The following is a 21322-nucleotide window of genomic DNA, read 5'->3' as shown; positions in this document are numbered from 1 at the left end:
AAGTCGACATTAGTTCCTTAAAAGTAACTTGTTATACCTGTTTAAGTGAGCATAGTTCTCAAATATGACACTTTAGGTAAAATGTCAGTTGCTCAATAGGTTGAGTAGCTGGGATTACAGGCGTGTGCCACCAAGACCAGCTAATTTTTTGTATTTTTAGTAGAGACGGGGTTTCACCATGTTGGCCAGGCTGGTCCTTAAGTGATCCTCCCTCCCTGGCCTCCCAAACTGCTAGAATTACAGGCATGAGCCACCATATTCGGTTAACAGCTATATTTTATTTTTTTTTATTTTTGAGACAGAGTCTCACTTTTGCCACCACACCCAGTTAACAGCTATATTTTATTTATTTATTTATTTATTTATTTATTTATTTATTTATGTGACAGAGTCTAACTCTTGTCACCCGGCTGGAATGCAGTGGCTCAGTCTCGGCTCACTGCAGCCTCTGCCTCCTGGGTTCAATTCTCCTCCCTCAGCCTCCCAAGTAGCTGAGATTACAGATGCCTGGCTAATTTTTGTATTTTTAATAGAGACAGGGCTTCACCATGTTGGCCAGGCTGGTCTGTTTTACCAGGCTGGTCTCAAACTCCTGACCTTGTAATCCACCCACCTCGGCTTCCCAAAGTGTTGGGATTACAGGTCTGAGCCACCACACCTGCCCATAATTATTTCTTGAGTTTTCGATCAGTATTTCCTCCGAAAGTAAAATTATAATGGACAGTAAAGACATTGATACATTCCCAGGGATTTCTCATAAAACATAAGTTTTCTGAAATATTTGTACTAATAACACATTATCTATATAATATTAACCTAGGAAAAACTAAATATCTCTCTTGATTTCACACTTTTCCCATGCAGTTCTTGTGAGAGTAACATATCAAGTACACCCAGTTCTTTCCAGCAGCTCTTTTTCTATGAAGTGAAAGAGTAAGTTCGCCAGGCGCAGTGGCTCACGCCTGTTGTCCGAGCACTTTGGGAGGCTGAGGCAGGCAGATCACAAGGTCAGGAGTTCAAGACCAGCCTGGCCAATATGGTGAAACCTTGTCTCTACAAAAACGAGCTGGGCGTAGTGGTGGGCACCTGTAATGCCAGCTACTCAGGAGACTGAGACAGGAGAATCGCTTGAACCCGGGAGGCGGACATTGCAGTGAGCGGAGATCGTGCCATTGCACTCCAGCCTAGGCGACACAGCAAGACTCCATCTCAGAAAAAAAAAAAAAAAAATAGGTCTATGTGGTCTTATTGAGGCACACTGGGAAATCTCAAAGATAGTTTGGTGTATTTAGTGTATTGTGAAAGTTTTATTTTATTTTTCTATATTTAGGATCTGACTGGGGGAACACAAATAGAGAGTTGTTAGGATATTTGGGGTTTGAGTGAGATAGAGTCGTGGCTGCCTGAGAAACAAGCTTTGGTTACTTATTTAATCAGAGTAACAATAAAACATAGGAAAGCCTGGCTGGACGAGGTGGCTCACTCCTGTAATCCCATTACTTTGGGAGGCCAAGGCGGGCGGATCACCTGAGGGTATGGTGACACATGCCTGAAATCTCAGCTACTTGGGATGCTGAGGCGGGAGAATCGCTTGAACCTGCAAGGCGAAGGTTGCAGTGAGCTGACTTGCGTCGCTGCACTCCACTGGGCAACGGAGCAAGACTCCATCTCAAAAAAAATTTTAAAAGGTAAGACCTTACCTCTTTCATACCTGAGGAGGAACCTATTCATTTTTTTTTCCTTTAGATGATCAAGGACATCATGAACTCAACCTAAGCACAGAAAATTATTCTGTTAGGATACAGGATTTCTGCTATTTAGGTACTTTACACAGAAGGTATAGAATAGCCTTTCACATTGAAGATGAAGGAATTAACTGGTATTCTAAGGAAGCAAGTCCATCAATGTTGAGTGAAATTTTCTAAAATTTAAAATGTTTCGAACATTTTAAATACTCAAATGAATTAGCAAGAAAAAAAACAGTCCCATCAAAAAGTGGGCTAAGGACATGAGTAGACAGTTCTCAAAAGAAGATATACAAATGGCCAACAAACAAGAAAAAAATGCTCAACAGCACTATTGATCAGGGAAATGCAAATCAAAACCACAATGCGATACCACCTTACTCATGCAAAAATGGCCATAATCAAAAAGCCAAAAAATAATAGATGTTGGCTTGGATGTGGTGAACAGTGAACACTTCTACACTGTTGTAGGAATGTTAACTAGTACAACTACTATGGAAAACAGTGTGGAGATTCCTTAAAGAACTAAAAGTAGAACAATCATTTGATCCAGCAATCCCACTACTGGATATCTACCCAGAAGGAAAGAAGTCATCATATGAAAAAGATATTAATTAATGGCGTTTGGAGCAACTTGAATAAGATGGGAGACTATTATTCTAAGTGAAGTAACTCAGGAATGGAAAACCAAACACTGTATGTTCTCACTCGTAAGTGGGAGCTAAGCTATGATATGAGGATGCAAAGGCATAAGAATGACACAGTGGACTTTGGGGATTCAGGGGGAAAGGGTGGGAAGGGGGGCTGAGGGATAAAAGACTACAAATTGTGTGCAGTGTATACTGCTCAGGTGATGGATGCACCAAAATCTCACAGATCACCACTCATGTAACCAAACCCCACCTATTCCCCAGTACCCTATGGAAATAAAAAATTTAAAAATATAAAAACAGTGGAGAAAGAACAAAAATAAAATGTTTGGTAGCGTCTTTTCTATGTTAGCTGTTATAAATCAAGACAAATAAAATTTACTTTCTAGGTTAGGTCCTTCATTTTTATATTCTTGAACAAACAGACATTTAGGGCAGTGCTTCTCTCTAACGGGATCTGTGGTGTCACACATATTTTTATAAAACTAAAATTTGCTAATACGCAATATATTAATCATTGTTGTCTTCAAATGGAACAGTAAATAAGCACTTAAAAATATGTCTCAGTCTTAATTTCCAATATGGTAAACATCAAGAGTTACAACCTATGTAAAATAAAAGCTCTTTTGGAGTCTTCAACAAGTCCTAAGAGTATAAAGAGGCCAGGAGACCAAAATGCACAAGAATCCCTTCTTTAGAACAATACTACTCCTTTTTGAAAATAAATGCACACTCCGAGCTGTGATTCCGTGTCACTATTGCTCCTGGTATAGTCTGGTAAAAGAAAGACTTCAGCCAAATTTATTTAAGTGTTTAATTGAGCAAAGAACAGTTCATGAATCAAGCAGCCTCCCGAGCCAGAGTAGACTCAGAGACTCCAGCATAGTGAAGTGGTGGAAGAAGATTTATGGACAGAAAAAGGAAAGTGACATACAGAAAACAGAAGTGAGGTACAGAAATAGCTGGATTGATTACAGCTTGGTGTTTGCCTTGGTTGAACACAGTTGGAACAATTAGCCACATTTGATTTGCCAAAACTGGGTGACTGGCACAAGAGTGGGCTATGAACTGTTTATACCTCCACTTGTTAGATATAGTTCAGAATGTACAGAGAAACCTTTAGGCTGAACTTAAAATATGTAAGGAGGCAGCTTTAGGCTAAACTTATGTAACAAATCTCAATGAATCATATTAGTTGTAACTTTTAGTTGAAGTGACTAATTTCTGTTTTACAGAGAAAAGTTGGAGATGAATAATTGAGAACTGTGTCATATACCAGCATTTTAGCAGGCAAGTAGAGTTCATGAGCACACACACCACCACTTTTTACAGCACACATATCTCTTTTTCACCTCTTAAAGTGGCAAAAATTGACACTTCCACTAACATGACCTAAAACAGCTTGTCATTAGTATATAAAAGCAAGAAACAAAAGCGTATGTTTAGCCTGTAATCCCAGCACTTTGGGAGGTTGAGGTGGGCAGATCACCTGAGGTCAGGAGTTTGGGACCAGCATGACCAACATGGAGAAACCCGATCTCTACTAAAAATACAAAATTCACCAGGTATGGTGGCGCATGCCTGTGATCCCAGCTACTCAGGAGGATGAGGCAGGAGAATCGCGTGAACCCAGGAGTTGGAGGTTGTGGGAAGCCGAGGTCATGCCATTGCACTCCAGCCTGGGCAATGAGCAAAACTCCGTTTGAAAAACAAAAAAAAAAGTGTATGTTTAAAATGATGCATAGTAATCAATGTTTCAGTATTTTATCTTAATTAGAAGTTATTATGCATTGAATAATTATTTTATATCAGTCCAAGGTTTTAGGTTACCTAAAGATCTGAAAAGTATCTTCAAGCCACCATGCTACAAAATATACTTATTGTTGAAATAAAAATTTGTTGGGCCGTGCCCAGTGGCTTGGGCCTGTAATCCCAGCACTTTGGGAGGCTAAGGCAGGCAAATAGCTTGAGGTTAGGAGTTTGAGACCAGCCTGGGCAACATGGGGAAACCCTGTCTCTACAAAAACTACGAAAAATGCACTGGGTATGGTGGCATGCACCTGTAGTCCTAGCTGCTTGGGAGACTGAGCTGGGAGGATCCCTTGAGCCTGGGAGGCGGAGGCTGCAGCATGTTATTATCACACCACTGCACTCCATTCTGGGCAACAAAGCAAGATTACATGTCAAAAAAAAAAAAAAAAAACTGTCAAAATAGTGATTCAATTTACATGAACATGGAAATTTATCTGTTTCATGTTGTAAACATATAGGATTAATCCTAGCTTGTCTGATTGGTTAAAGCCATACATTTTTAAAATTTGAATTTATTAAATTAGTCCCATTTGCCAAAGATTTACCTTTCTTTTGTAAACTTGGGTTCTTAAGATCTTAAAAACTAAAATACTTAGTTTTTCTAATTATTTTTTGTTTTTTAATGCACATGCAGAATATTGGAAGTTCAGTGTTTTTATTGTCTGAGAATTTAGTTCAAAGAGAATTGAAAGGCCTGCAAATGGATAGTGGTGGAGGTTGCACACTGTTGTGAATGCACTTAATACCAGCTAATTGTACACTTAAAAATGGTTAAAGAATGTGCCTGATCTCTAATCTCTAAAGCAAAGCAGGGACAGGCCTGGTTAGTACTTGGATAGGAGAATGTAGGCTTTTTAAAAAACTGGCAAAAATGGCAAATGTTATATTACAGTAGTCCCTGCCTTGTCCCTGAGGAGATACGTTCCAAGACACTCAGTGGTTGCTGCCCAACCCCCAGTGGATGACTATGTTTTGTCAATCTAATAACTAGACAACTAACAGGCAGGTAGCGTTTATAGAGTGGATATGCTGGACAAAGGGATGATTTGTGTCCCGGGCAGGATGGAGGGGGAAGGCATGAAATTTCATTATGCTACTCAAAATGGCACACAATTTAAAACTTGTGAATTGTTGATTCCTAAAATTTTCCTTTTATTATTTTTGGACGTTGGCCAACTGCTCGTAACTGAAACCTCACAGTAAAAACATGGATAAGTGGGGACTACTGGTATGTGTATTTTACCATGAAAAACAACCCCCAAAACAATTCTGAAAGGGACAGATAACTTGGTATGATGCCCTAGATAGGACATAATCTTTTTTTTTCCCTTTGTTAAAGTCTTCCATAATTTTTCCTCGCAGGAACATTATTGTTAAGTGGGGTAAGATTTCAACTGATAGAATACATAGAAGTACATTCCAGATTCTACAAAGGTAAAATACAGAGATTTGGCCAAAGTTTGCATGATCACTAAGGAAAATAATGATAGATAAAGGTGAGAATATAGATTTTGGCCATACTCTTTGTTCTCTGATGGCACAGATTGCATATCATATGTTTTATTAAGTGAACATGAATTTTCTTTTTATTACTTTAGTTGTCATATGGAGTTGGGGGCTTAAATTTTTGTTTCCCTTGGCAGTAGAGTAGGCCCATTTGGCATGAGTTTTGGCTAAACTGCATCACAAATCTTAAGACTTTGCTTAGTCGTTTATTTACTAAGTATCTTCTCCAGGCAGGGAACTCAGTGTTGGGGTGAGAGGGAATAAAGAGATGAATAAGATACTTTATTAATTTATCTAATTGTGTTTAGCAAATATTTCAAAACTTAACAGGTTAAAACATATTTGTTATTGGAGTTTCTGTAGTTCAGGAATCTGGTAGTGGCTTAGTTAGGTGGTTTTGGCTTAAGGTCTCTCAAGAGGTGGCTGTCACACTGTCAGTTGGGGCAGCAGTCATTGCAATGCCCAACTGGGGCTAGAAGATCTGCTTCCAAGTTCATATAGTCCTTGGCAGGCCTTTTTTCCTTGTCCCTGTTCTGTTGGTGGGAGGCCTTAGTTCTTGATCACATGGTCATTTCCATGGTGCTGTGTCTGATATGGCAACTTGCTTCCACCAAAGTGAGTGGATGAGATTGAGAGAGACAGTCTCTTTTGAGAATGGGAATGTTGTGAGAGAGGAAAGAAGATAATTTTGAATATAAAGCAACTTGGAAAAGAACAAGCAGTTTAAAAAAATCTGTTAAAGTCATGATATTGGGCCAGGTGCAGTGGCTCATACCTGTAATCCCAGCACTGGGAAACTGAGGCAGGAGAATGGCTTAAGCCTAGGAGTTTAAGACCAGCCTAGGCAATACAGCAAGACCCTGTCTCTAAAAATAAATAAATAAATGAATAAATAAAATTCATGATATTGAATATTTACAGACTTAACATGATCCCAGAATTTCTTAGTAAATCTACTGAGGAAATGTCCATTCCAGACACATTGTATGTAATTTATTGATACACAGTATATCTATGTGGAAGATTCATATTAACAGATGGGTCTATTTCTTTTTTTTTCTTTTTCTTTGTTTTTTTGTTTGTTTGAGACAGTGTCTCACTCTGTTGCCCAGGCTGGAGTTTGGTGGTGCAAACATGGCTCACTGCAGCCTCAACCTCCCAGGCTCAGCAGATCCTCACGCCTCAACCTCCTGAGTAGCTGGGAATACAGGCACCCACCATCATGCCTGGCTAATTTTAATAATTTTTGTAGAGATAGCGTCTTGCCTTGTTGCCCAGCCTGGTCTCGAACTTAAATGTAGCTGCTTTGCTTAGCTTAAAGGGCCACGTTAGAATCAATTATTTTAAAGAAAGTAAGAGTTTAAAGTGAATTCCTAACTAGGATCACAAAATATGATAGAATATTTTTTAAAAAGCATTACTTCAAGTACTGTGATTTTTGCTAGAAAATGAATCTGGGCATTTGATAATTTCTGGTTTTGTTTTTTGGGTTTTGGGCCACCCATAGTAGGAGTGGAATCAAATTTCTAGAAAAGTTATCAGTAAAATTTAAATATGTTTTCATGAAAACAATCAAGGAAAAATATTGGAATGGCAAGGTGTCCTCCCTTTGAGTATTTTTAAGGTTGTATGAACTGCAATTTCCTTCTTTTAAAAAATATTTTAGATTATTTTCTTAAAATTAAATTACTGTATATGCCATTCAGTACTTTGACTCTCCCCACTTAGCTGTTATCTGAAAGTGGTTCCTTCTGTTTTCCTTATCCTACCTTTGTTGCCATAGAAACAGAAGTAGACTGGGGAACTGGCAAGACACCCAGCAACTGAAATTAATGAGATAACTCTTCACCTGTAGTTGCCATGTCCCATTACAACTCCTGTTCTAATGGAAGTAAGTGTGTAATGGAAGCCTGTTGATCAGAAAAAAAAAGTCTGGAACTTAATTTTCATTTGCTTCAGAGTTGTTCACTTGCCTAGAAAGCTTTTAGGAAAGAGCTCTTTTAATAGTTGGAAAAGAACTTTTCATTTCTATGTAATGGTTATACTTTTAAATGTTTATAATGTGATTTTTATTCATAAGTAGTAACATCTACTTTTTAGGCAATGAGATTTGATATTATTTCATGTCAGCCCACTGTGGACAAAATGTTTTCACAGATACTACTTAAGTGAACCTAGAAACAGAGATATAGATTTTATAATCTGATAAGAATGCATTAAAATACTATTAAATGTAAGCAGATTTAATGTTACATGTTTATCAACTCAAGAAATGTTTAAAAATAAAAATTTTAAATGTAAAAATGATTTTTAAAAGCTAGTTAGAAGCCTTTTAAAAGTGCTGTTTTACACTTTTTATTTTCCTCTTGAAATGTAAGTAAATCTGATAAAGTCCAGATTGTGAATAGAAGAACTATTAGAGATTGCTAAAAATTTGCTTCTTTCCATTTCACCATGCCCCCCCGCCATTTTTGCAATTAGGGAATAGCATACCGTTTTGAAATTATTTTGCTTTGAGACCCTGAGTTAAAGCATCTTTTCACTGATTGTTATCTTTAAAATTTTCAATTCTTATATCTAATCTATTCCCATATATGTTTGTTTGTTTGTTTGTTTATTTATTTTTAATTGGACTTTTGCTCTTTCTCCCAGGCTGGAGTGAAGTCGCACGATCTTGTCTCACTGCATCCTCCGCCCCTGGGTTCAAGCAATTCTCCTGCCTCAGCCTCTCTAGTAGCTGGGATTATAGGCACCCACCACCACGTCTGGCTAAGTTTTTGTATTTTTAGTAGAGATGGGATTTCACTATGTTGGCCAGGCTGGTCTTGAACTCCTGGCCTCAGGTAATCCACCCACCTTGGCCTCCCAAAGTGCTAGGATTACAGGCGTGAGCCACCACACCTGGCCTATTTTTGAGGAGCTTTTACTTGTTTTTTGTTTTTGTTTTTTTTTGAGTGGATGATTAACAATAGCCAGTTCTTGCTGGGTGGTTTTTTGTTGTTGTTGTTTTTTTGTTTGTTTGAGATGGAGTCTTGCTCTTGTTGCCCAGACTGGAGTACAGTGGTGTGATCTTGGCTCACTGCAACCTCTGCCTCCCAGGTTCAAGTGATTCTCCTGCCTCAGCCTCCCAAGTAGCTGGGATTACAGGTGCCTGCCACCATGCCTGGCTAATTTTTGTATTTTTAGTAGAGATGGGTTTTTACCACATTGGCCAGGCTGGTCTCGAACTCCTGACCTCAAATGATCTGCCTGCCTCGGCCTGCCAAAGTGCTGGGATCACAGGTGTGAACCACCAGGCCCGGCCTTGCTGGGTATCCTTAAATCTGGTTGACTTAAAGGTTTGGGAAATTCTTCTTAGACTACGTTATTTTAGACTCCTATCTTCTATAATGATGGTCTTAGAACTATTTTGTGTTTCCCTATCAATAAAAATGTTTTGGAGCATGGATCACCAGTATATTTGTTTATGGATTATATAAATTTACTAATATTCTAGTATTTTATGTCAGATATACACTAATATATATAAACGAAATAGGATGACATAAAGATTATATAAACAGTGTCTTAAGATATTTTGCTAACTGCAAATGCTTTATATTCTTATTGGCCAGTTTCTCAAAGTGAATTAGAAACTTAGGGTGATTGTTAACAATAATAAATATGGTAACTCAAATAGTTTCTTCTTAAATTTATAGTTATTTTTTGGCTGAGATCATTGTTTTTTCCTCACAGTGTGGCTGGTAACTAGCAGCAAAAGCATCAGCTTTCGCACTTTGTGTTATTTCTTGTGATCCTGTTAACTAGTATTATGTTTAATCCATGTGTTTTTTGGAACGAATCTTTTTAAAGACCTCTCACTTTTTATGAAAGTTTGCTTAGAATAGTATAATTTATAAATCTACTTCATTATAGACCCATAAATTATGATTCTGAGCAGTGTGAGTAAGGATACCACTGTGAGTTCCTCTACAATGTGGAATTCACACTCTTCCTGCCGGGTAGCTTGGCATAAAAAGCGTAATATTCAATCCTGTGAGTGGCAGCAGTCTTCATCCATGTGTTAAATATTAGTAGTTAGCAAACTTTTCTTGTTCTCTTAATAAAAGTTAGATTCTTTATGATTTCTTCCCACATTTTAAAAGACCATCCTGAAAATCCTGCTTTTGAAGAAATTTGTTTGTTTAATTCTGGCATCTGCATGTAGATTTTAGATGCCATATTTTCTTTCTGGTCCTTACTGCTTCAACCTGCCTTTAGTCTTTTTGCTTATGTGTATCTCCCTAAGGTAGAGTGGCTGACTATATAAAATGTGTTCCCAGTATTTGAGGAAATAATTTCATATTACAATTTTTATTTTACTTACATTTTGTTTTTGTTTTAGAGATGCATGGCAAGTATTTTCTTTTTTTTTTTATTGTTATTTTTGTGTATTTGTTTTGTTTGGTTTTTTTTTCTTTTTTTTAAATTTATTATTATTATACTTTAAGTTGTAGGGTACATGTGCATAACGTGCAGGTTTGTTACATATGTATACTTGTGCCATGTTGGTGTGCTGCACCCATCAACTCATCATTTACATCAGGTATAACTCCCAATGCAATCCCTCCCCCCGCCCCCCTCCCCATGATAGGCCCCGGTGTGTGATGTTCCCCTTTCTGAGTCCAAGTGATCTCATTGTTCAGTTCCCACCTATGAGTGAGAACATGCGGTGTTTGGTTTTCTGTTCTTGTGATAGTTTGCTAAGAATGATGGTTTCCAACTGCATCCATGTCCCTACAAAGGACACAAACTCATCCTTTTTGATGGCTGCATAGTATTCCATGGTGTATATGTGCCACATTTTCTTAATCCAGTCTGTCACTGATGGACATTTGGGTTGATTCCAAGTCTTTGCTATTGTGAATAGTGCTGCAATAAACATACGTGTGCATGTGTCTTTATAGCAGCATAATTTATAATCCTTTGGGTATATCCCCAGTAATGGGATGGCTGGGTCATATGGTACATCTAGTTCTAGATCCTTGAGGAATCGCCATACTGTTTTCCATAATGGTTGAACTAGTTTACAATCCCACCAACAGTGTAAAAGTGTTCCTATTTCTCCACATCCTCTCCAGCACCTGTTGTTTTTAATGGGAGACTTCAACATGGCAAGTATTTTCTATGGAATATATGATTTATTTATAAATAAAGTCAAAAAGAGCTACAAAGCTAAGCACTGGTTCTCATCTCAGGGTCTGCTTATTCACCTAGGGAGCATTTTTTAATGTGTTGTATGTTTTGGTTTGTCATAATGACTAAACCGAGCTATTGATATTGAGTCTGCAGGGCCAGCAGTGCTAAACATCTGCAAAGTTTGGGATGGACCCTCCCCACTGAAGAATTGTCTTCGTTGGGGAAATAATGGACTGTGGTCATATTTAAGAGGGGTGTGTGTGTGTGTGTGTGTGTGTGTGTGTGTGAAGATCTTACTCTGTTGCCCAGGCTGGAGTGCAGTGGCCAGTCATAGCCCACTGCAGCCTCCAACTTCTGGGCTCAAGTAGTTCTCTCACCTTGGCCTCCCAAAGTGTTGAGATTACAGTCATGAACCACTACACCCAATCTATATCGGAGTTATTGTTGGCTGAGATGATTCACCATTAATTCATAAATATATCTTATAGATTAAAATGAAGGCTCATTTAAATATGGTTATATAATCGTAAGGTGTTACCACATTTTGTTTCATTTGGCAAGCAGATTTTTTTTTTTTTCTGTTGAGCCAGGGTCTTGGTCTGTCTGTTACCCAGGCTGAAGTGTAATGGTACAATCATATCTCACTGCAGCCTCAAGCTCCAGACTCAAGCTATCCTTCTGCCTTAGCCTCCCGAGTAGATGGGACTACAGACACATGCCACCATGTTCAGCTAATTTGTGTAATTTTTAGTAGAGAGGGGGTCTCAACTATGTTGCCCAGGCTGATCTTAACACTCCAAGGCTCAAGCAGTGCGCTCACATTGGCCTCCGAAAGTGTTGGGATTACAGGCGTTACCCACTGCTCCTGGCCTTTTTTTGTTTTGTTTTTGCTCTTGATACATTGTATACAATTGCAGCATTGAGCAACTACTTTGGTAATTCATTTTGCTTCTTTCTGTTCGCAGACTAGTAGGGGAAAACAGTAATGTAAATAATTACTGTATAGTATGATAAGTACATCCGGAGAATTAGATTTAATGTAAAAGGTAGCTCTGAGAGGGGTAAGGTTTTAGGGAGAAATGCACCAGATTGTTAAACTTTGAGGGCAAGGACTGCATCTTAAGAGTTACATATTTACAACACAGCACTGGGCCTTAAACTTGGTAATTTAGTCAATAAATATTAGCTGGTTAAAAAGTTTCGATTTTAGTGAATTTTTGATGAGTGAATTGAAGTATGTCCAGATGTGCAAAGTGGGAAAGGACAGGCAGGTTTAAAGTTCAGGTATTGTAGGAAGTGCTGGCACATAACATTGGAAGGTGAGGTTTAGATAGGCAATTAAGAAAGTTGCAGGTGATAGGATATTATTAAAGTTTTTCCTCCCATTTTTATGTTAAGTTATTAAAAAGGGGAAGAGACATGATTAGGTTTAGTGAGATTTAGGTTTTAGGAAGGTATGTCTATTGGCATTGTGGAAGATGTACTTGAGGGAGGAGAGAAATGTTATTTCTTAGGTAGTGAACTCTTCAGATCTTAGGTAGTGAACTCTTGTAAGATCTTGTAGGATCAAACTGTTAGTGGAAAATCTAAATTTTAGCTTTTATACATCAATTTATTTTTTAGTTTTAGAGTTTAGATTATGCAAACCTCAGTATATTCTATCTGGAATAATTTTAATTTTTCAATACATTTTTATTCTTTAGTTTTAAAAAAATGTTTTATGCTATTTTTAAGTAGGGACAGGATCTCATTTTGTTGCTCAGGTTGTTCTTGAACTCCTAGTCTCAAGCAGTCCTCCTGCCTCAGTCTCCCAAAGTGCTAGGATTTAAGTCTTTTAATGTTCAAGATAAATAATTCATTTATATCAGTAGTGTTTGGATACAGAACAAAAGTAATAATTATTGGTCTTCCTTAAATTTTTTTTTTCTTTAGTAAGATACTTAGAAGCCTGAAGTTGATAAACTGGTTCAACTGAAAATGGATTGATAACACTTTTAAGGTAGCTTGGTAGCAAGGTTAGTAGTAATTTACAAGAAAAATTCTGAATTCTATGTAGGTGATTTATTTATGTTTGTTCAGCAGATTTGCGTATACAGCCGAGCACTTTCCCTACAAAAAATCAAAACAGGCCGGGCGCGGTGGCTCAAGCCTGTAATCCCAGCACTTTGGGAGGCCGAGGCGAGCGGATCACAAGGTCAGGAGATCGAGACCACAGTGAAACCCCGTCTCTACTAAAAATACAAAAAATTAGCCGGGCGCGGTGGCGGGCGCCTGTAGTCCCAGCTACTCAGGAGGCTGAGGCAGGAGAATGGCGTGAACCCAGGAGGCGGAGCTTGCAGTGAGCCGAGATCGCGCCACTGCACTCCAGCCTGGGCAACAGCGTGAGACTCCGTCTCAAAAAAAAAAAAAAAAAAAAAATCAAAACAAAACTGTTTGGGTCACAAAATAAAACACATTTTCAAGGGTTAAGTAATAACTTTTAGTCTTGAGATCCTCACAAATTCTTTTTTGCTGTGTCAGATGTAAAAAATTATAATCGTAATATCATTACACAATGTATAGATGATCAATAAACAGTAAATAGCAATGGGTTCTTAGGTTTAATGTGAAATTTTAAAGTTAAAGCTGATGTTGTAAAATAATTACTATAAAAACAATAATCTACTTCTAAGCACATATAAAATGACTGACTTGTACATTCAGATTCTGAGTATGAAATCTGCCTTACTCATAGTTAGTTTCTGAGTTAGCAGTGTAAAGGTGACTTTTGCCAAAAATTTGGCATAAGTAGACATGTAAAGAAAAAGTCATTTATTTAAGCCAATAATGTTGAAAAGATTAGCTTTAAATAAGCATTTAGGCAGCAAGCAGGTCACACCTTCTAATAAAAGAGGAAACTGAAAAACTTGAAAGCAGTCTGGCTGGCGCCATTTAGCATAGGGACAAAGTCCTAGTCATTGAATGAGGGCATCACTATATTACAGTGATAAAACTAACACGTAGGAAATATCAAACTGATTTTATTAAATAATTCTGGGTATCAGAAATTGACAAGGAGAAAGAAGAAGTCTGTTAACCATTTTATTTAGAATATTTCTAGTATGGATACTTAACATATTTAAAAATGGCTTTTAACCATTATTTGCAAAATTTACAGCAACAGACTTCTTATCCAATGCAATTGGATTTGATAGCTATTCATTTAATCAAAAAGGTCAAAACAGGAAATCATAAAAAATATATATGCATATAAATGTAAACATTTAATGCAATTTTCACATTCATTTACCATATTTTTTTATGTGTCTGTTGAGGGCCAGACAATATTTTATCTGTGAAGATGGATCCCCTAATTGTAAATCATTGTGTTTTTTGCAACTACATCCCTAAAATAGAAGTTTCATATCACATTCTTTAAAGTGGAGCAAGCCACTTTACTCTTACAGCCAATTGTCTTCCTGTCTTCTTGACTTCTCTACCTGCACACTGATGAGGCATCTTAAATTTAACATGTTCAGTGTCAAAAGTTTGACTTCACCACTCAAGTCTATCCCTATAACAGTCTTCCCCATCTTAGTGACAACTCATTCTTACTGCACATATCGAGAAAACGCTATTGTATTAGTCTGTTCTTGCACTGCTATAAAGAAATACCTGAGACTGGGTAATTTATAAGGAAAGAGGTTTAATTGGCTTATGGTTCCGAAGGCTGTACAGGAAGCATAGTGGCATCTGCTTTCGGGGAGGTTTCAGTAAGCTCCCAATCATGACAGCAGGCAAAGGGGGAGCAGGCATTTCACATGGTGAAAGCAGGAGCAAGCGAGAGAGTGGCCAGGTGCTATACACTTTTAAACGACTAGATCTCCCAAGAACTCACTATTGCAAGAACAGTACCAAGGGGATGGTCCTAGGCCATTCATGAGAAATCCACCCCTATGATCCAATCACCTCCCACCAGGCTCCACCTTTAATATTGGAGATTACATTTCAACATGAGATTTGGTGAGGACACAGATCTAAACCATGTCCTGTCATCCTTGACTCCATTCTTGTCTACATTCTTGACTCTTCTTTTCTGTATCTTAACTCCTCCCATATCCCACTTATAAGGCGTCAACAAATTGTGTTGATTCTACTTTCAAAATCTATTCAAATTCTCACCACGTTTTTCATCACCTTCACTGTTCTGTGGCCCAGGTTACTATCATCTCTTGGTTATTTGTAGTGGCCTTCTGAATGGCTACTACTCCTACTCCCAAGAGTCTGTTCTCAACATAGCAACCAAAGTGATCCTCTTAAAACCTAAATCAGGCTCACGCCTATAATCCCAGCACTTTGGGAGGCCGAGGCAGGCGGATCACCTGAGCTCAGGAGCTCTAGACCAGCCTGGCCAACATGGCGAAACCCCATCTCTACTGAAAATACAAAAATTAGCTGGGTGTGGTGGCGGCGCCTGTAATCCCAGCTACTTGGGAGGCTTAGGCAGGAGAATCATTTGAACCTGGGAGGCAGAGGTTGCAGTGAGCTGAGATTGCGCCATTGTACTCTAGCCTAGCCTGGGCAACAAGAGCGAGACTCCATCTCAAAAAAAAAAAAAAAAAGAATATATTTCAGATTTTTTACAGGTAAAATAACAAATTATGCATTGGAATTTTTTTACTTATATGTATAAGTATTTTGTGTTGCTGTGTATTCTACATAATTATACAAATTTTTTGTTGAGTTAGCTTTCAAAATCCTTATAAAACTGTAGGCAATTCATAAACAAAATAGGCAAATTGAAAAATTATCTTGGGTTGATATTTAGTCATTTACTTAACTATTGATTATTATAAGCATTTAAGTGTTCCCAATGTGTATTTTTATAGGTAACACCTCAGTGAATATCTTACGAAGTCTTTAATTCAGTAACCTGGAGATACATTCTGTTAGAAGAAATGCATTAAATTTCATATTTATAAAAGAGCCAATATATTTTTGTTGTGAAAAATTTATTTTAAATAATATGAACAGCCAGGCCCAGTAGCTCACACCTGTAATCCAAGCACTTTGGGAGGCTGAGATGGGCTGATCACTGGAGTCCAGGAGTTCAAGACGAGCCTGGGCAACATAGTGGGACCCCATCTCTTAAAAAAAGTACAAAAATTATTTAGACATTATAGTGCTGGCCTGTTGTCCCAGCTACTCCAGAGGCTGAGCTTGAACCTGGGAGGTTGAAGCTGCGGTGAGCCATGATCGCGCACTGCACTCCAGCTTGGGTTACAGAATCTCAAAAAAAAGTATGTGAACTTACCCAGTGCATTTATGTTTTCTGTTGGCTACTTATTTGTATTACAAAACGATATATTCTTACCAGAGAAACTCAAATCTGTCCATTCATAAAGTAGATGTATTCCCTTTGGCCCTGCTGATTGCAATTTCCAGAATTACTTTAAAATGGTTTGCTGTGCATTCTTTCAGACTTTTTTTATATGCATATGAATATATATACTTATTTTTTAAAATCTAGTTAAGTATGCATTATTTCGTAGTTTGATTATATATTTTACCTATGTCACAGAAGTCTGCCATGTGAATATGTATAAATATGTTTTCTTTGAAAAGATTATACAGTGACGTGTAAGCATTTTTTAAATTATAGTTCTAGGGTACATGTGCACAACGTGCAGGTTTGTTATATATATATACATGTGCCATGTTGGTGTGCTGCACCCATTAACTCGTCATTTACATTAGGTATATCTCCTAATGCTGTCCCTCCCCACTCCCCCCGCCCCACGACAGGCCCCAGTGTGTGATGTTCCGGACCCTGTGTCCAAGTGTTCTCATTGTTCAATTCCCACCTGTGAGTGAGAACATGTGATGTTTGGTTTTCTGTCCTTGCGATAGTTTGCTCAGAATGATGGTTTCCAGCTTCTTCCATGTCTCTACAAAGGACATGAACTCATCCTTTTTTATGGCTGCATAGTATTCCATGGTGTGTATGTGCCACATATTCTTAATCCAGCCTATCATTGATGGACATTTGGATTGGTTCCAAGTCTTTGCTATTGTGAATAGTGTCGCAGTAAACATACGTGTGCGTGTGTCTTTATAGCAGCATGATTTGTAATCCTTTGGGTGTATACCCAGTAATGGGATGGCTGAGTCAAATGGTATTTCTAGTTCTAGATCCTTGAGGAATCACCACACTGTCTTCCACAATGGTTGAACTAGTTTACAGTCCCACCAATAGTGTAACAGTGTTCCTATTTCTCCACATTCTCTCCAGCACCTGTTGTTTCCTGACTTTTTAATGGTCGCCATTCTAACTGGTGTGAGATGGTATCTCATTGTGGTTTTGATTTGCATTTCTCTAATGGCCAGTGATGATGAGCATTTTTTCATGTGTCTGTTGGCTGCATAAATGTCTTCTCTTGAGAAATGTCTGTTCATATCCTTTGCCCACTTTTTGATGGGGTTGTTTGATTTTTTCTTGTAAATTTGTTTAAGTTCTTTGTCAATTCTGGATATTAGCCCTTTGTCAGATGGGTAGATTGTAAAAATTTTCTCCCATTCTGTAGGTTGTCTGTTTACTCTGATGGTAGTTTCTTTTGCTGTGCAGAAGCTTTTTAGTTTAATTAGATCCCGTTTGTCAATTTTGGCTTTTGTCGCCATTATTTTTGGTGTTTTAGTCATAAAGTCCTTGCCCATGCCTATGTCCTGAATGGTATTGCCTAGGTTTTCTTCTAGGGTTTTTATGGTTTTAGGTCTAACATTTAAGTCTTTAATCCATCTTGAATTAATTTTTGTATGAGGTGGAAGGAAGGGATCCAGTTTCAGCTTTCTACATATGGCTAGCCAATTTTCCCAGCACCATTTATTAAATATAGGGAATCATTTCCCCCATTGCTTGTTTTTGTCAGGATTGTCAAAGATCAGATGGTTGTAGATGTGTGGTATTATTTCTGAGGGCTCTGTTCTGTTCCATTGGTCTATATCTCTGTTTTGGTACCAGTACCATGCTGTTTTGGTTACTGTAGCCTTGTAGAATAGTTTGAAGTTAGGTAGCATGATGCCTCCAGCTTTGTTCTTTTGGCTTAGGGTTGTCTTGGCAATGCGAGCTCTTTTTTGGATCCATGTGAAGTTTAAAGTAGTTTTTTCCAATTTTGTGAAGAAGTCATTGGTAGCTTGATGGGGATGGTATTGAACCTATAAATTACCTTGGGCAGTATGGCCATTTTCGTGATGTTGATTCTTTCTATCCATGAGCATGGAATGTTCTTCCATTTGTTTGTGTCCTCTTTTATTTCATTGAGCAGTGGTTTGTAGTTCTCCTTGAAGAGGTCCTTCACATCCCTTGTAAGTTGGATTCCTAGGTATTTTATTCTCTTTGAAGCGATTGTGAATGGGAGTTCACTCATGATTTGGCTCTTCTCGATTGTTGGTGTATAGGAATGCATGTGATTTTTGCACACTGATTTTGTATCCTGAGACTTTGCTGAAGTTGCTTATCAGCTTAAGGAGATTTGGGGCTGACACGATGGGGTTTTCTAAGTATACAATCATGTCATCTGCAAACAGGGACAATTTGACTTCCTCTTTTCCTAATCAAATACCCTTTATTTCTTTCTCTTGCCTGATTGGCCTGGCTAGAACTTCCAACACTATGATGAATAGGAGTGGTGAGAGAGGGCATCCCTGTCTTGTGCCAGTTTTCAAAGGAATGCTTCCAGTTTTTGTCCATTCAGTATGATATGGGCTGTGGGTTTGTCATAAATAGCTCTTACTGTTTTGAGATATGTCCCATCAATACCTAGTTTATTGAGAGGTTTTAGCATGAAGGGCTGTTAAATTTTGTCAAAGCCCTTTTCTGCATCTATTGAGATAATCATGTGGTTTTTGTCTTTGGTTCTATGATGGATTACGTTTCCTGATTTGTGTATGTTGAACCAGCCTTGCATCCCAGGGATGAAGCCAACTTAATCGTGGTGGATAAGCTTTTTGATGTGCTGCTGGATTCGGCCGGTATTTTATTGAGGATTTTTGCATCGATGTTCATCAGGGATATTGGACTAAAATTCTCTTTTTTTGTTGTGTCTCTGCCAGGTTTTGGTATCAGGATGATGCTAGCATTAAAATGAGTTAGGAAGGATTTTCTCTTTTTCTATTGATTGGAATAGTTTCAGAAGGAATGGTACCAGCTCCTTTGTACCTCTGGTAGAATTCGGTTATGAATCCATCTGGTCTTGAACTTTTTTTCGTTGGTAGGCTATTAATTATTGCCTCAATTTCAGAGCTTGTTATTGGTCTATTCAGGGATTCAGCTTCTTCCTGGTTTAGTCTTGGGAGCGTGTATGTGTCCAGGAATTTATCCATTTCTTCTAGGTTATCTTGTTTATTTGCGTAGAGGTGTTTATAGTATTCTCTGATGGTAGTTTGTATTTCTGTGGGATCGCTGGTGATATCCCCTTTATCATTTTTTATTGCGTCTATTTGATTCTTCTCTCTTTTCGTCTTTATTAGTCTTGCTAGTCATTTGTCAATTTTGTTGATCTTTTCAAAAAACCAGCTCCTGTATTCATTGCTTTTTTGAAGGGGTTTTTGTGTCTCTATCTCCTTCAATTCTGCTCTGATCTTAGTTATTTCTTGTCTTCTGCTAGCTTTTGAATGTGTTTGCTGTTGCTTGTGTAGTTCTTTTCATTGTGATGTTAGGGTGTCAATTTTAGATCTTTCCTGCTTTCTCGTGGGCATTTAGTGCTGTAAATTTCCCTCTACACACTGCTTTAAATATGTCCCATAGGTTGTGGTATGTTGTGTCTTTGTTCTCATTGGTTTCAAAGAACATCTTTATTTCTGCCTTCATTTCATTATGTACCCAGTAGTCATTCAGGAGCAGGTTGTTCAGTTTCCATGTAGTTGAGTGATTTTGAGTGAGTTTCTTAATCCTGAGTTCTAGTTTGATTGCACTGTGGTCCTAGAGACAGTTTGTTATAATTTCTGTTCTTTTACATTTCCTGAGGAGTGCTTTACTTCCAACTATGTGGTCAATTTTAGAATAAGTGCGATGTGGTGCTGAGAAGAATGTATATTCTGTTGATTTGGGGTGGAGAGTCCTGTAGATGTCTATTAGGTCTGCTTGGTGCAGAACTTAGTTCAATTCCTGGATATCCTTGTTAACTTTTTGTCACGTTGATCTGTCTAATGTAAGCATTTTAAAATCATTCCATTGTTGAGGGACATGTAGTTTGTCTCCCATTTTGGGAAACATTGGGTTACACAAAAATATTTTCTTTTCTGCATTATGGATCTCCAAAAAGGGCAAAGGGTGTGCACAATTTTCTGAACTTATTTTACCCTAGAACTTTTCTTGTTTTCATGGACTGTGAATTTTTCAAAGAGTGTATTATATCACTGATACTCCATTAAAAGTATTTTAAGCTCTTGTCAATCTTCTTGTTTTACTTATAAGAAAATTAAGACTGAGTTAATAGATAATTGAAACCACAGTCTGTTTCTTGCCTCTGTTGTTCAGTGTTGTTCCTTTTGCTTTGAATTTTTATCTTCATTTAGTACTCTTTCCTGAATTCAAATAAGAAAGCTAAGCACTAGAGTTTTTATAAGGGAAAAAACAGTTTTCATGTGTTGATACTAGGAAGTGTTAAAATTTGTATTTCTTTAGGTTTTTCTTTTTGTTAGCAGGTGATATCTTGGTAGGTAATTAATGACAAGTAAAAACAAGTGAGGTTTCAGACAGTTTGATGTAGCTTTCTTTAAATTACTTAAGGCCTCTAACATAAATGAACCAGTTCTTTTCTCATGTTGAATCATTCTTTTAATTACTTTATGAATAGCTTGAAAAGCAGTATTATAAGTTTCAGTGTGTTTAGTAAATTTCTTAGCTGTTTCTTTAGCTTTTCTCCTTAAGGTGCCTACTTTTATTTCTTGTGGTGTATAAAAGGACTTTGGTCAATCTAAACTGAAGCAGATATGTTTTAAGATGAGATATTGTTGAGTCTTGTCACATAATTGTTTATTAGTTTTCATCTTTCCCTAGGCTGTCAGGTTCCTCTAATCTTAGGGCACATTTAAAGTACTTTTCCTCCCTAACTTAACATTTGCTTGGATCAAGCAAATCATTTTGTGTAGTGAAAACAATCATTGGACCAAGAACTGGTATCCGCTTTTAGTTCTTTTTCAAATTTATTTAAAGAAATCAAAATAGTATTTTTCTGATTATAAAGGTAATGCATACTTATAGAAAGTGTAACTTAATGCAAAAAGAATTTTTTAAAGACAGTTAAATCCCTTAAAATTCTACTATTTGGAGCTAACCTTGTTAACGTGGTAGATGCTCTTCCCTATAAATATACACACACATTTATAAAAATAAGGTCATAGTCTATTGGTTTGTAATTTACCTTTTTAAACAATAATATGTTCTGGAATATG

General features: G+C 37.5%; 1 protein-coding gene across 30 annotated transcripts in view; it reads left to right on the top strand.

The window, feature by feature from the left end:
* LOC105493186 (bromodomain adjacent to zinc finger domain 2B) overlaps positions 1 to 21322 on the top strand; it is a 412599-nt gene that overhangs the window by 114577 nt on the left and 276700 nt on the right. The window contains exon 6 of one of the 30 annotated variants that reach the window (XM_071072835.1): positions 3631 to 3685. The exons of 28 other annotated variants lie outside the window; for them this stretch is intronic. The gene's annotated coding sequence lies outside the window, so the exon portion shown is untranslated. Of the gene's footprint in view, positions 1 to 3630; positions 3686 to 4753; positions 7605 to 21322 lie in introns of those variants that run through there. One more of the 30 variants, XM_071072838.1, reaches the window with a different exon arrangement.

The sequence above is a fragment of the Macaca nemestrina genome, chromosome 11 (genome assembly GCF_043159975.1).
Source record: "Macaca nemestrina isolate mMacNem1 chromosome 11, mMacNem.hap1, whole genome shotgun sequence".
Taxonomy (NCBI): domain Eukaryota; kingdom Metazoa; phylum Chordata; class Mammalia; order Primates; family Cercopithecidae; genus Macaca; species Macaca nemestrina.
This window is presented reverse-complemented; position numbering and strand designations above follow the sequence as displayed.